We start from the raw sequence: 15,178 nt of genomic DNA, 5'->3' as shown, positions 1-15,178 counted from the left end.
TTTAAGAGTGTTATCAAGCTTGAACCTGCAAGGTGATTGTCTGTTTTAGAAAGTGTAATTTCCTCTTTTTACGCGTCCGTTCTCTAGGAGCGACGGTCTGTCTGTCCCGTGGCACATTGTGGAGGCGTAAGCTAGGCCACTTGGGTTCGAGTGATGCGTGCCTTTGGTTGGTCCAGCGCATATCTAATGTTATTGCATGTTTTTTTTAGAAATTGTTTAACTGATTGGCCTTCATTGTCCATCAATGTATGGGTAATTTTTTTTTTTTGAACAATGTTTGCGATTTATAGATTTTAAGCTTAAAGATTAAGCTTTGGATGTTGAATACAGCAGTTGTGTACAGATTTAACTAAACAATTTTGTCTTAATTTTATCCGCTGCTATCAGTGTTTCTCTTGTGACTGTATTACTTTGGAAAAAAAGAAAGAACAACCGCCTTCAGTCATAATTGTGATTTTATTTCAATGCATGATGCATTTGGAGTGCTGGAGGGTCAACTTCTGCTGCTTTGATAATCTACATCGATAATTTTCCAGATTTAAGTTATTTCTGGTCCTGGTACGATCACACTGTGAATAGAAGTTCACACAACTCAGACAAATTGAAAAACAGGTTACTGTTTCGAGTGGTGTATACACTGCTTTGAACCACAGTATGAGTAAACATGTTTATGTACTAGCCAACCACGAGATTATTTCGCTTGGCCTCTAGTGGCCGTTGTCGGAAACACTCGGTGACAAAGTACAATGGTCACTAAGGAAAATTCAACGCACTGTGAATTATTTCAAGACAGTTGCGCATATACTATCAAAAGATTCAGGTTGTCACCGTGAAACACCACAACAGAAGCTCACGATAAGTCGACCGAATGCCCTCACTTCCAGGTGCAATAATAACGAGGTGGACTAATACTTCTCTACACTTTTCACACTACAGCACATTTTTCAAATTTGAAAATCTTTGATCTGTTTGTGTTTACAAATGTGCTGTAGGATGAAAAGTACATAAACATACACGTAAACATATGTACTCACACTGTGCTTCAAAACAATATATCCACTACTGGAAACAGTAAGTTTTTTTTTTTTTTTTTTGCCGGCCGAAGTGGCCGCGCGGTTCTGGCGCAGCAGTCTGGAACCGCGAGACCGCTACGGTCGCAGGTTCGAATCCTGCCTCGGGCATGGATGTGTGTGATGTCCTTAGGTTAGTTAGGTTTAACTAGTTCTAAGTTCTAGGGGACTAATGACCTCAGCAGTTGAGTCCCATAGTGCTCAGAGCCATTTGAACCATTAAGTTATTTTTCCATTTGTCTCAGGTTTGTAAACTTATATTCACAATGTGCCACTTTGTACTATACCACTGTAATCTTACCAGATTCTGAAGGTGGCAGGAGTAAAATACAGGGAGCGAAAGGTTATTTACAATTTGTACAGAAACCAGATGGCAGTCATAAGAGTCGAGGGGCAAGAAAGGGAAGCAGTGGCTGAGAAGGGAGTGAGAGAGGGTTGTAGCCTATCCTCTATGTTATTCAAACTGTATATTGAGCAAGCAGTAAAGGAAAATAAAGAAAATTAGTAGGAATTAAAGTCCATGGAGAAGAAATAAAAGCTTTGAGGTTTGCCGACGACATTGTAATTCTGTCAGAGACAGCAAAGAACCTGGCAGAGCAGCTGAACGCAATGGAGAGTGTCTTGAAAGGAGGATATACGATGAACATCAACAAAAGCAAAGCGTGTATAAGGGAATGTAGTCGAATTAAATCAGGTTATGCTGAGTGTAATAGATTAGGAAATGAGACACTTAAAGCAGAAAATGAGTTTTGTTATTTGGGAAGCAAAATAAGTGGTGATGGTCGGAGTAGAGAGGATATAAAATGTAGACTGGCAATGGCAAGGAAAGCGTTTCAGACGAAGAGAAATTTTGTAAACATCGAGAATAGATTTAACTGTCAGGACATCTTCTCTGGAAGTATTTGTATGGAGTGTAGCCATGTATGGAAGTGAAAAATGGACAATAAACAGTTTAGACGAGAAGAGAATAGAAGCTTTCGAAAAGTGGTGCTACAGAAGAATACTGAAGATTAGATGGGTAGATCACGTAACTAATGAGGAGGTACTGAATAGAATTGGGGAGAAGAGGAATTTGAGGCACAGCTTGGCAAGAAGAAGGGATCGGACGGTAGGACACGTTCTGAGGCATCAAGGGATCACCAATTTAGTACTAGAGAGAATCGTGGACAGTAAAAATCGCAGAGGGAGACCAAGAGATGGATATGCTAAGTAGCTTCAGAAGGATGTCAGTTGTAGTAGTTATTTTCGGAAAAGAAGAGTGCATGCAGAGCTGAATCAAACCAGTCTCTGCACTGAAGACCACAACAACAACAACAAGAACAATCTTACCAGGACCAGAATAAATATAAACTTGTAAAATAATTGATGTAAATTGTCGAAGAACGTCAAGATGAACCCCCAGGCTCGAAATGAATCGTGCATTGAAATAAAGTCACGATTGTGACTCAAGGCGGCTGGTCTTTATTTCACGTAATCAGTTTTGGTATTGGACCCATAAAATAATTTATACTTATGGGGTACATTTATCAGTTAACTGTTTGTTATCTGTAATGGCGCCGTGGTACAATTTGCGATTTTACTGATGATGAGTCATAATGACTCGGATATAAATACACTGACGGTAGTTAAACAGTAGCTGAAATCCATCTCCACTAAACAGATTAAAAATTTACTACCGATGCTGACTTTCCTCCCGTATTCGATCTCATTAACGCGGTCGTGGAGCACGCAGTTCATGATGGAAATAAATCTCAATAACGTATCTGTGTTTGTACCTGGATGTAAAGTTTTAAAGCAGGTGATGACTTCTTGTTTTCTCTGAGATACATGGGGTTTCAGCTTTTCATGATCAAGAGCATTTAATGCTAGAGTGTACGCAATAATTGTTGTGAGAAATAAATTTTGATATTGCATTTGCTTCTATGGGCCCACGCCCGGAGCCCCCATGTCGTGTTATCGCATTTCAGTATTCTTACACTGTAAAGACTCAACGTGGAGTTACGACAGTCTCATTTACACATGTCAGAAGATTTTTTGCTTCTGACAACTGCTAAAGGACAGCTTTCTGCAGCATATTAGTCGGTAATGGCCTTCAGGCCGAAATTTCAAGGATGAAAATAAATAATTTTTCAGTCAACGGCGACTGTGATGTCTCTGAAAAAAAAAAAATAAGAATTTAAATTTTGGAAATTTGTAGTCAGGTCTTATGGGACCAAACTGCAGAGGTCATAACTACTGCACCCTACATCCTTCTGAATCTGCTTAGTATATTCATCTCTTGGTCTCCCTCTGCGATTTTTACTGTCCACGATTCTCTCTAGTACTAAATTGGTGACCCCTTGATGCCTCAGAACTTGCGAAGCTGTGCCACAAATTCCTCTTCTCCCCAATACTATTCAGTACCTCCTCATTAGTTACGTGATCTACCCTAAGCCTACACACTACTTAATCTAATTTAAACTAACTTACACCCATGCCCGAGGGAGGACTCGAACCTCCGTCGGGGAGAGCCGCGCGAACCATGGAAAGACGTCCTTGAGCGCGCGGCTATCACGCGCGGTCCTAAGAATTTAATCAAATGTTTAATCTACCACAGTGTGTCCGCACAGTAAAAAAAATTTCGTTATTTGCTAACTTGCTGATGCTGCAGTTTTAATGCCCTGTAGCTACGAAGGTTATCCATAAAGTAACAGACATTTTGTGCTATAGCGGCGGTGGGCGAGGCTACAGGTGCCATCTTCATGTCACAACGTTCCTACAGTACGCAGCCAGCGTCTCCGCTACTTTGCTTTCTATGACGTCTTAAAATGTGGGCTGCAATAGAAAATCCCACAACTTGTGAGGTACGTTGTATGATTAGGTTTTTTCGGCAAACAACTGTAAACCAGTTGAAATTTATCGCGTCCTTTGTGATGTGTGAGGAAAAATTAATAATGAGCGAAAGGCGAGAGGAATAATGGTGCACCGATTTTAAAAATGGCAGTACCAATGATCGTGATGAGGACTGCAGTGGTAAGCCTAGCCTCGTCACTGACGAACTGGTGATGAAAATCTACGACAAAATTCGTGAAAATGGTCGTTTCACGATTACAGAACTTTCGCAACATTTTCCCCAAATTTTACGTAGTCTGTTGCATGCTAATGTGACAGAGAAGCTTGGTTACCACGAATTCTGTGTTAGGCGTGTTCCCAAAATCCGAAGGGATGACCACAAAAAACAGACTGGCTGCAGCACTGACTTTCGTCGAAGATTACGAGAAAAATGGTAAAAAAGTTATCGATCCTATCGTAACAGGTTACGAAACCGGGTGAAGTAAGTCAACTGTGAAACAAAAAGGCAGTTACTGGAATGAGGACCCACAAATTCGCGTTAGAAACCAAGAGCTTGTTTGCAAACGCTGTCACCAAGAAAGATCATGGCTGCTGTGGTTTGGGACTCAAAGGGAGTGATTCTAGTTGATTTCATTTGAACGTGGCACAATAATTAACTCAGAGAGATATTGTCAAATACTGGACAAAGTCAAGGCGGGCGACGCAAATAAGTATTAAGGAAAACTTAACGCAAAAGTTTCGTTTCTTCACGACAATTCACGTCCATACACGGCCAAACGTATCCGAGAGCTACTGCGAGGTTTTGGATGGGAAATATTTGATCATCCATCGTACAACCCGGATTTAGTTCTACACAATGCTCTGATACCGACGCCGAAGTGTTTGCCGGTATAAACCGGCCGTTGCTATGGTGGGCGGAAGATTCCTGCAGCGAGGATACTGAAAATTGTGTGCCAGGTAATATACACTGGAGCGCCAAAGGAAATGGTGTAGACATGCGTATTCAAATACAGAGATATGTAAACAGGCAGAATACGGTGCTGCGGTCAGCAACGCGTATATAAGACAACAAGCGTCTGGCGCAACTGTTAGATCGGTTACTGCTGCTATAACGGCAGGTCATCACGATTTAAGTGAGTTTGAACATGGTGTTATAGTGGACGCAAGAGAAATGGGACACAGCATCTCCGAGGTAGCGATGAAGTGGACGTTTTCCCGTACGACCATTTCACAAGTGTACCGTGAACATCTGGAATCCGGTAAAACATCAAATCTCCGATATCGCTGCGGCCAGAAACAGATCCTGCATGAACAGGACCAATGACTACTAAAGAGAACCGTTCCACGTGACAGAAGCGCAATCCTTCCGCAAATTGTTGCAGATTTCAATGTTGGGGCATCAACAAGTGTTAACGTGCGAATCATTCAACGAAACATGATCGATATAGGCTCTCGGAGCCGAAGCCTCCCCTTGAGTTAGACACTGGACTCGCATTCGGAAGGACGACGGTTCAATCCCACGTCCGGCCATCCTGATTTAGGTTTTCCGTGATTTCCCTAAATCAGTCCAGGCAAATGCCGGGATGGTTCCCCTGAAAGGGCACGGCCGACTTCCTTCCCCACCCTTCCCTAATCCGATGAGACCGATGACCACGCTGTCTGGTCTTCTTCCCCAAACCAACCAACCAACCAACCTCCCCTTGATGACTGCACGACACGAAGATTTACGCCTCGCCTGGGCGCGTTAATACCGACATTGGATTGTTGATGATTGGAAACATGTTGCTCGTCGGACGACTGTCGTTTCAAATTGTAATGAGCGGATGGACGTGTACGGGTATGGACACAACCTCACGAATCCACGGATCCTGCGTGTCAGCAGGGGACTGTTCAAACTGGTGGAGACTCTGTAATGGTGTGGGGAGTGTGTAGTTGGAGTGATATGGGACCCCTGATACGTCTACATACGACTCTGACAGGTGACACGTACGTAAGCATCCATCGATGTACATTGTGCATTCCGACGGAACTGGACAATTCCAGCAGGACAATGCGACACCCTACACGTTCAGAACTGGTTCAGAGTGCGTCCAGGAACACTCTTCTGAGTTTAAACACTTCCGCTGGCCCTCAAACTCCCCAGACTTGAAAATTATGGAGGATATCTGGGCGCATTGGAACGTGCTGTTCAGAAGAGACCTCCATCCCCTTGGACTCTTCCGGATTTATGGACAGGTCTGCAGGATTCATGGTGTCAGTTCCCTCCGGCACTACTTCAGACATTAGTCGAGTCCATGCCACGTTGCGTTGCGGCACTTCTGCATGCTCGCGTGGGCCCTACACGATAGTATGCAGGTGTACCATTTTCTTTGGCGCTTCAGTGGAAATGCCGCAAACTGAATGGAGATTATGTAGAAAATAGATTAACAGTGTACCTTTAAAATGTAGTCCTGTATAATAAAATTTATTTAGTTCATATTGATAATATTTATTTCCAACTGTGTGTTACCTGCTGGATGTTGTTGTGGTCTTCAGTCCAGAGATTGGTTTGATGCAGCTCTCCATGCTACTCTATTCTGTGCAAACTTCTTCATCTCCCAGTACCTACTGCAACCTACATCTTTCTGAATCTCCTTAGTGTATTCATCTCTTGGTCTGCCTCTACGATTTTTGCCCTCCACGCTGCCCTCCAATTCTAAATTTGTGATCCCTTGATGCCTCAGAATATGCCCTACGAACCGACCCTCCTCCTAGTCAAGTTGTGCCACAAATTTCTCTTCTCTCCAATTCTATTCAATACCTCCTCAATAGTTATGCGATCTACCCATCTAATCTTCAGCATTCTTCTATAGCACCACATTTCGAAAGCTTCTATTTTCTTCTTGTCCAAACTTTTTATCGTCCATGTTTCACTTCCATACATGGATACACTCCATACAAATACTTTCAGAAACGACTTCCTGACACTTAAATCTATAATCGATGTTAAAAAATTTCTCTTCTTCAGAAACGCTTTCCTTGCCATTGCCAGTCTACATTTTATATCATCTCTACTTCGACCATCATGTTATTTTGCTCCCCAAATAGCAAAACTCGTTTACTATTTAAGCCTCTCATTTCCTAATCTAATTCCAGCAGCATCACCCGATTTAGTTCGACTACATTCCATTATCCTCGTTTTGCTTCTGTTGATGTCCATCTTATATCCTCCTTTCAAGACACTGTCCATTATGTTCAGCTTCTCTTCCAGGCCTATTGCTGTCTATGACAGTATTACATTGTCATCGGCGAACTTCAAAGTTTTTATTTCTTCTCCATGGATTTTAATTGCTACTCCGAATTATTCTCTTGTTTCCTGCTTGCTCAATATACAGACTGAATAACATCGGGGATAGGCTACAACCCTGTCTCACTCCCTTCCCAACCACTGCTTCACTTTCAAGCCTCTCGGCTCTGGATAGCCCTCGTAAAACGATTTAGGCATCGGGCGCGTGTGCTGTCGATCGTTAGCGCGTCGAATAAATGTGGTAGCGGCCGCAGGAGAGCCCGCCACTTGTGGAGGGTTTGCCCGGCAGTAAAGTTTGTGCCCGGCACCGGCCGGAGCTGGTTTCACAGGCGGGCGCGCGCTGGCAGGTGAACGGTCCTCAACTTCCGGCAACTCCCAGCAACAGCTGCCCACGACTAAAAGCTGCCGCAAGGGCCGCCGCCCGCCCGCTGTGTTCTCCAACAAAGGCCGCTGCAAGGCGCTAGGCGGGCCCTAATTGCCTTCGAATGGACCGCAAGCGAAGCGTGTCGAAACTATACTGGCAATAAAACTTCTATATTATATGTAGCTCCTTGCTTGTTTAAAACGAGTCTAGTGCATCGATCTCAGTACTCGCATTTTCAGAATGTTTCGCTACAGGGTTCTGAGCCTTGTTTCACACGCAACGGTTTCCGCCGTAGTGTGAACTTTTCAGTGTCGTGTTGCCACCAAACTGTTTATTAGAATAGAACCATCTAAACTGTTGCTCCAGTCGCTTGCTAGTAACACGCATAAATCATTGAACAGTCTGTAGAACTTCCTACAACGATCCTGTCAGCTGACCGGCTTCTTTTATTATAGTTCGCGATGTCATTCTTACGGCGTAAAACAAGCTGTATGTCAGAATTACGGTGACATTGATAACTGTACAGCTGTTCGTTTGATTCATGTCACGGATGGCGCTTTTTCCATTTTTAGTATTATTCAGTGGTTCAAATTTGGATTCGGTGGCTGCACAATAGCCGGTGGTTCTTTTAATGCAAACCTTGTTCATAATTTTTTGACTGAACCGCGCTGAGCCGTGGTAAAAATTGCTGTTTTGAAGAGCGTGCTGCAGCGCGTAGTGTGAAGCAGTCGCCCTCCGTTTCTGGCGGTGGCGCCGCTGTAGCAATCGCAGCTTTGGTGTCTCCCTTTGGTGGGAAAGGGGTAAGGTTGCCAGTTCACGTGCACTTAAGGGGTGCTATGGGCTCGCCAGTCGGTCAGTCTGGGTCAGTCTCTCGTCCCCAGCTTGCTAATCTGTCTCTCGTCCACATTTGTTAGGCAGTTAGCGTCTGTCTGTCGTTCGGATCAACCTTTAAAGCCGGCAAAATGAGAGTATATCCAGTCCGCTAGTAAGAGAACTCAGCGAGTGGTCGCCCGGTCGGGGCTTAGTTCCTGCATCTGAGTCTGCGCGTTAGGCCGCGAGTTTGCTCAGGCAATAGTCATTCGCGGTTGGTTGGCTCTGAGCACTACGGGACTCAACTTCTTAGGTCATTAGTCCCCTAGAACTTAGAACTAGTTAAACCTAACTAACCTAAGGACATCACAAACATCCATGCCCGAGGCAGGATTCGAACCTGCGACCGTAGCGGTCTTGCGGTTCCAGACTGCAGCGCCTTTAACCGCACGGCCACTTCGGCCGCATTCGCGGTTGGATCGATCAGTTGGTCCGTCGCACACTGAGACACAAGATGACTTGTACGTCTCGAGCGTCGGCGCATGTGAGGTCGCCACGTGAGTCCAGTGGGCCGCGGCGTATAGCGAGGGGTAGTGGCTTCGCGGTCGACACGAGAGCAACGGCAGTCAACCCACGACATCAGTCTGTCCGGTGCGAGCTGCGACGCCGTGAGGTGGGAGAACGGCGCGCCTTCCTGCATCCGTTGAAACGGCTGGCAGCGGACGGTTCGGGAGAGCGTTTTGGGGGTGCTGCGCCAGGTCTTCACGAGAAATCGCAGTTTATTAGAAGTTAAGTAATTGGAGATTTGTTGTTTCATTTACTAGTTAAATTCTACTTGTTTTCTTGGTGAGGTCACCAGCCGCTTTGTTTTGGGATCGTCCCACCATTCTTCTCCCACCGGGAAGGTGGCTATGAATTGGGTGGTCCGTTTCTCCCTTGTGGTAGGGGTGGGTTAGAGCAACCAGCGGTTCGGGTTGTTCGGTAATCTCCCTATCAATCTACCGTGCGTTAGTAGCTGCCGCTGTCATGTTAGGCGGATTTGGTGTGTTAACGAATTTATTGCTTGGAGTGCAGCGGCCTCTTGAGAGGCGATATCTGTGTACTGTAGAGCATGTTAACTTGTTTGGCCAACCTTGTATAATTTTATATAAGATGGCATTATTTCATGGGCTTTTATTTAAATGGTGATTTTAGTATATAAAGTTGCTACCCTTTCACCGTAAGACTTTTCTTAGAAGTTAAAATCAAGTTGCACCTCCGGTGGCAAGGTTAATATTTTTACTGTTAGTGTTTTGTACCATTTCCGTCCCTCCTACGGGGGGCAGGGGGTGCATAGTTTGTGTGCTTGTGTAAATTGTTAAAACTCTTAGTTTAAAGTTATCTGGTGTGTTGCAGATTTGCACCAGTGTAGTCTTTCAGAGGCTGTTGTGAGCGGTCGTAACTACGGCTGTGTCAAAAGGGAGCTGCAAGGTTCTCTGCCCAAAAGCTCAAACAGTCAAAACTTGTTTCTTTCTGCCTCTGAATAAATTGTAAATTTGATATTTAGAGGATGGTTTCTGATTATAATTTTAAATCTGTTTCTTTGAAAAAAAAAATCCTTTTAGGCACTATTTAAGTGAATAAAACTCCCATTTGTTAAAAGGAATTTGGTTATGATTTCATCAGTTACTCTCTGGCAACTACTTCCATGCTTACATACTGTGATTAAATGTGTTAATGTTCTTGATGAATCGCTAGTAAATAAAATAAATTCTGAAGAATATTCATTGAAAATAAATCACGGCTCACGCGTTAAAATATTCATAACCTCGAACATAGCTAAAAGTAAAAATCAAAGTTAACCATCTGCAATTCATACACACGGGGTGTCCCAAAAAGGGGTTTACATTGTTTGTCTGGTGTCGTCCAAAGAGTGAGATGCCTACGTTCGCACCTCGCGACGGAACCACAGTTACTGCTAGGAGCAACGCCGATCGACAGACGGTGACACAGACACGACCGGAAGAGTTTCCATCCGCCACCGCATCAGCTCGCTCACTTACGTGTCAGCGCAGTGCCCCTCTAGACCAGTCAGCAATCATCACAGAAGACGACAACGTCGGCTCTCTACCGAGGCGGGAGTACAAGAATACTATTAAAAAGAACGCTGCATATGTGTTTATCGTCAGTTGTGCTCTGTGAAAGAGATCATTGTCTTGTTCTATGTCAAGTGATAAATTAATGCTCAGCGACAGAAATACACTGAATAGCCAAAGAAACTATTACACCTGCCTAATATCGTGCAGGGCCCCGGCGAGCACTCAGAAGAGCCGCAACACAACATGACATGGACTCGACTAATGTCTGGAAGGAACTGACACCAAAGTCCTACAGGACTGTCAATAAATCCGTAAGAACACGAAGGGGCGGAGATCCCTTCTGAGCAGCGCGTTGCAAGGCATCCCTGACATGCTCCATACTGTTCATGTCTGGGGAGTTTGGTGGCCAGCGGAAGTGTTTAAACTCAGATGAGTGTTCCGGGAGCCATTCTGTAGCGATTCTGGACGTGGGGTGTCGCATTGTCCTGCTAGAATTGCCCAAGTCCGTCGGAATGCACAATGGACGTGGTTGCAGGTGATCAGACAGAATCACCTGTCAGAGTCGTATCTAGACGTACCAGGAGTCGCGTATCATTCCAACTGCACACGCCCCACACCATTACAGAGCCGCCACCAGCTTGAACAGTCACCTGATGACATGCAGAGTCCACGGATTCATGACGTTGTCTCCATACCCGTACACGTCCATCCGCTCGATACAATTTGAAACGAGACTCGTCCGACGAGGCAAGATGTTTCACGAGTGGGCCTTCGCCTCCGAAAGCCCAGGTCGATGATGTTTCGTTCAATGGTTCGCACGCTGACATTTGTTGATGGCCCAACATTGAAATATGTAGCAATTTTAGGAAGGGTTGCACTTCTGTCACGTTGAAAGATTGTCCTCAATATCCGTTCGTCCCGTTCTTGCTGCATATTTTTCCAGTCGCAGCGATCTCGAATATTTGGTGTTTCACCGGAGTCCAGATATTCACAGAACACTCGTGAAAACGGTCGTACGGGAAAATTCCCACTTCATCGCTACCTCGGAGTTGCTGTATCACATCGCTCGTGCGCCGATTATAGGCCGTAAAGTTACTGTCGACAGCCTGCGCCTGTTGCACTAACGAGGAGAAGACGGGAAGTGCCATAATCCGATTCCCAAGGAACGCCGCTCAGTGGAAGAGGAGTCAAAATAAGCGAACACGTGGATCGGCTGAGGCTTAGATACTATACTGTTTCTGAGAAAACGACGGTCAAAGTTTTCGAAGTACTTTATGTGCCTTTGAGCGAGCAAATGATTCGACGGAAGCGATGGCACAGTGGCTGGCTTCACACTTATGCGCAACGTGTTCGAAACCCGATTTTTGTTTTTATCTTTGTTTTTCGCTGATCTACCCATGTTTGTTGAAGATTACTACACGAAAGTTTTGCAATGTATTTCGAAATACCGTTGTCCTTATTCGTCTAATAGTACTAGGACCGGTGAATGAACTTAAGAAAAAAGATAACTGAATGAAAAAAATATTTGAAGCTGTTTTAGACCAAATTCCTGAGTGTATCTTGATCCATAACCAATTCTTTGCGCCAGCTTTCGGAAAAATGATCGGTTATGCGTTGTCTGCTGTGAAATTACTGCCAATGCTTGAAATTTTCAGCAGTATTGAAGATGTTTCTTCCCCTAGTGAAATACATCTGAAGAAATGCCGCTGCGGCAAACGTGCGTTCACGTGATGCTCATGGTGTTCGGAATTTCTATGTTTCTAAATTTTCTACAACTGAATGCACCAAATAAAAATAAGAACAAAATGTAAGAATTAATATAGGAATTTCAATAAGAAAAATATAAGAGTATTAGAATTTATAAAGATTGTTATCCTTGAAAATACTATGCGCACATCTATTACATAATAAATGTACGACACTTATTGTGAAACCCAATTGCAATTTTACAGTAAATATAAAGTTCTTGCATCCTCTAACTTGGTAAGGAACACTCGTGTAGTAATGTTCTACGGACATGAGTAGGTAAGTGAAGGAAATAAGATACACTACAGGTAATTAAAATTGCTACACCAAGAAGAAATGCAGATGATACACGGGTATTCATTGGACAAATATATTATACTAGAACTGACATGTGATTACATTTTCACGCAATTTGGGTGCATAGATCCTGAGAAATCAGTACCCAGAACAACCACCTCTGGCCGTAATAACGGCCTTGATACGTCTGGGCACTGAGTCAAACAGAGCTTGGATGGCGTGTGCAGGTACAGCTGCCCATGCAGCTTCAACACGATACCACAGTTCATCAAGAGTAGTGACTGGCGTATTGTCACGAGCCAGTTGCTCGGCCACCATTAACCAGAAGTTCTCAATTCGTGATAGATCTGGAGAATGCGCTGGCCAGGGCAGCAGTCGAACATTTTCTGTATCCAGAAAGGCCCGTACAGGACCAGCAACATGCAGTCGTGCATTATCCTGCTGAAATGTAGGGTTTCGCAGGGATCGAATGAAGGGTAGAGCCACGGGTCGTAACACATCTGAAATGTAACGTCCACTGTCCAAAGTGCCGTCAATGCGAACAAGAGGTGATCGACACATGTAACCAATGGCACCCCATACCATCACGCCGGGTGATACGCCAGTATGGCGATGATGAATACACGCTTCCAATGTGCGTTCATCACGATGTCGCCAAACACGGATGCGACCATCATGATGTTGTAAACAGAACCTGGATTCATCCGAAAAAATGACGTTTTGCCATTCGTGCAGCCAGGTTCGTCGTTGAGTACACCATCGCAGGCGCTCCTGTCTGTGATGCAGCGTCAAGGGTAACCGCAGCCATGGTCTCTGAGATGATAGTCCATGCTGCTGCAAACGTCATCGAACTGTTCGTGCAGATGATTGTTGTCTTGCTAACGTCCCCATCTGTTGACTCAGGGATCGAGACGTGGCTGCACGATCCGTTACAGCCATGCGGATAAGATGACTGTCATCTCGACTGCTAGTGATACGAGGCCGTTCGGATCCAGCACGGCGTTCCGTATTACCCTCCTGAACCCACCGATTCCATATTCTGCTAACAGTCATTGGATCTCGACCAACGCGAGCATCAATGTCCCGATACGATAAACTGCAATCGTGATAGGCTACAATCCGACCTTTATCAAAGTCGGAAACGTGATGGTACGCATTTCTGCTCCTTACACGAGGCATCACAACGACATTTCACCAGGCAACGCCGTTCAACTGCTGTTTGTTTATGAGAAATCGGCTGGAAACTTTCCTCATGTTAGCACGTTGTAGGTGTCGCCACCGACGCCAGCCTTGTGTGGATGCTCTGAAAAGCTTATCATTTACATATCACAGCATCTTCTTCCTGTCGTTTAAATTTCGCGTCTGTCGCACGTCATCTTCGTGGTGTAGCAATTTTAATGGCCAGTAGTGTAAATAAAGATAAGACAATAATCGGGTTTCGAACACGGGACCAAAAATGTGAGCGACCACTAAAACACATCTAAATTACGTCGAAAACTTTGATGTTTAGTAAAGGTTTGAAATTATGTGTATACTTCGTTGGAAGTAGCTAAGAGGTCTCATTCTCAAATTCTGGATGAATATAGTCTACGGAATTTGCAGGCCGTGAGTTACACTGCCTCAAAACATATACATAGTTTTTAAGTGTGGCGGCCGGAGTGGCCGAGCGGTTCTAGGCGCTACAGTCTGGAACCGCGGGATCGCTACGGTCGCAGGTTCGAATCCTGCCTCGGGCATGGATGTGTGTAATGTCGTTAGGTTATTTAGGGTTAAGTAGTTCTAAGTTCTATGGGACTGATGACCATAGCAGTTAAGTCCCATAATGCTCAGAGCCATTTGAACCATTTTTTTCTAACTGTAATACTTGTGTTGCTGCGTTAAGTCTTTAACATAAGTTTTTACCTCTAAATGGCAGCAGTTTTAATTTTTAATTTCTTTCAATAATTACTTGAAATATTTATTATCAATTTTTTTGGCTCTGGAATCCGTTAGATGGGCAATCTGCATTTTGGACTGTGCACCGTGCACTGGGTTATCCGTTCATAAATTTTCGATGAGATATGACGCCCTATGGCGCCCGCCATCTCTCACCACTACTGATGAAGACTGAAGACGCCGACACCTGCTTGTGTACGTTTTGTTGTTATTCTTGGATGCGCAGTAAAATACTGACCGCATACGCAAGTGACATCAGCGCAAAAAATTGGAATTTTGTGGTAAGTTCCTATGGAAACTGCCGAGGTCATCGGTCCCTAGGCTTACACACTACTTAATCTAACTTAAACTAACTTACGCTAAGGATAACGCACACACCCATGCCTGAGGGAGGACTCGAACCTCCGATGGGGGGAGCCGCGCGAACCATGGAAACACGCCCTAGAGCGCGCGGCCAGCCCGCGCAGTACATCAGTGCAGTTTGGTACCATCTTCAAACCCCCAAATCACAAATATAGCTTGGTGTCCTCCTGAAGTGCCACAGATGTCTACGATTTTAGTAAAAAAATAGATTAAAATATACGGCTCTTTCAATATAATAATAATTAATTGTTTAATTACAGCAAAATTCTTTAATATAATAATAATAATAATAATAATAGCAGTAGTAATAATAATTTGTGGTTGTCAGTACTTGGTGCTTCTCTTTACCATTACATTCAATAAATTACAGTTCAGAAACATATAGCATCTAAAAAAA

This window comes from Schistocerca serialis, chromosome 8, assembly GCF_023864345.2.
Source record: "Schistocerca serialis cubense isolate TAMUIC-IGC-003099 chromosome 8, iqSchSeri2.2, whole genome shotgun sequence".
Classification (NCBI taxonomy): Eukaryota; Metazoa; Arthropoda; class Insecta; order Orthoptera; family Acrididae; genus Schistocerca; species Schistocerca serialis.
Note: the sequence above shows the minus strand (reverse complement) of the source record.